This window comes from Morus notabilis, unplaced genomic scaffold (genome assembly GCF_000414095.1).
Source record: "Morus notabilis unplaced genomic scaffold, ASM41409v2 Scaffold664, whole genome shotgun sequence".
Lineage (NCBI taxonomy): Eukaryota > Viridiplantae > Streptophyta > Magnoliopsida > Rosales > Moraceae > Morus > Morus notabilis.
The window spans coordinates 6,473-8,436 of record NW_010368047.1 but is presented as its reverse complement, the minus strand read 5'-3'; positions in this window follow the sequence as shown (position 1 = coordinate 8,436).

The following is a 1,964-nucleotide window of genomic DNA, read 5'->3' as shown; positions in this document are numbered from 1 at the left end:
TATTTCTGGCACGAGATTATTAGCACACATGGAAACCGCAGAGACCTCTGTCAATTTTTCTGGACATTGGAGGTTAAGATTCCTCCATCTAGTGATAAATTCATTTGCACTTTCCCCCAGTCTTTGCTTAGTTTATACTAAATCGATGATTGTTACTTTCCTTTTTGAGGAGACAAATTAGGCTAAGAATGTTTTTTACATATCATCCCATGTAATAATGGAACTTGGAGGAAGTTATATGTACCACGCGAATGCTGCCCCTTTTAGTGATTGTACGAACTATCTAATCAATAGTGTGTCTGATTGAGCAGTCTCACCACATGCAGAGGTATAGTATGCCAAATGTTCGTGTGGAGACCCATTTATCCCATCAATTTTTTCAAAATTTGGCCTTACATAATATCAACGGAAAGCAATTTGATCATAATATGCCGAGTAAGACTTTCAGTACCCTAATATTGGCATACACATAGCAGCTTGATATTCTCATATTCCATCCATAATCAACGTCCTCAAGTCTGGTTGTGGTATTGGATCCCCTGGCTGTCTTGTCTCAGTTCTCAAGCCTGGTTGGGGTAATGGATCCGCTGGCTATCTTATCTAAGTTCTCAAGCTTGGTTAGGGTATTATGGATGCAGATGTTTGTCCTATTCCAGATGCTTGACCTACACCCACATTTTCCTAAAAATGTATAGAGAGTCTTGCGACTTTCACATCCTTCTCAGCAAGCACCTTTCTTAATTCTCAGATTTGCTCACCTTGCTCTTCCATGCTTGTCGTTCCAGTAACTAAAACTGGCATATTTCTTAACTCTATATCGTTATCGGCAATTGACACTTCCATTTGGCCTATTAGAGGTGTATCTATAATCGTTTGAGGACCAGAAGAATCATACATACAACGTGACTTTGATCATGTGATTAGTCCCTTATATGGTACCATTGCATTTCTTTCTACTTTTTCCTCAATAGTAAGCTCCATCGTTGGACAATTCTTAGTCATAATGATCAATCCTTCGTCATCTTGCTATTGGTTTTGATCGTTGGATAATGGTCCAAGATTTACTCGTGGCATTTTCAGTCCACCACTTCTAACTTTCTGTTGGTCTCCGAATCGAATTCGGATGCGGAAGCATGGTGTGGGGAGGGAGGCGGATCGTGTATAACAAAAATTTTCATAAAACCTTTGAGATACTCTATAGATTATATTTATTTATACACGAATAAATTAATCTCATTAATTCATTTATTAAGAACTCAATCAGAAAAAATACCTGGAAGCCGACTCAGATGATAACTTGAGTTCTTTGACCACGAACAGTCCTTGCTCCAATCTTTGTGTTTAGAAAACCAATGTCTTCCACGTCAATTTCTAGAATCCACGAAGACGTGTGTGTGGGCACACATGAGACAAAACGGATTACAATAAACACTCGAATTTCCACAAACACCAACGCATGCACGATGTAGAATTTTTGGAGAAAAATTTTTTCCTTCTTCTCTCTCTTGAGAATTTCGGCCAGCCTTAACTTTTAGGGCAGAAAAATTGTTTCAAAAATTGTGTTAACAATTTTCTATCATTCTCGTATTTAAATAGTAGAAGTCAAACTTAAAAAAGGAATCAAATCTCTATCTCTAAGATAAAGCTTGTTAATTATCTCCTATTTGAATTTGAAACAAAATCTCCTCTTATCCTTATCCATTATGGCCGGCCACCTTAGGGGATTTTCATCCCTGTGTGGCATCAATATGTAGATAGGGAAGGAAGAGAAAATCATCCTTTATCCTGTAGTCCAATTTTGACTCAAATTCAAATTCCAATTTAAGTCAAACTTAAATTAATTTGAATTTCTAAATTGAACAACTTATCAAATAAGTTTAAATGGATAAATCTAGATGTGTTCAAATTCAAATTTAAATAATCACATTAATTAAATAATAATTAATTCTTAATTAATTATTTTT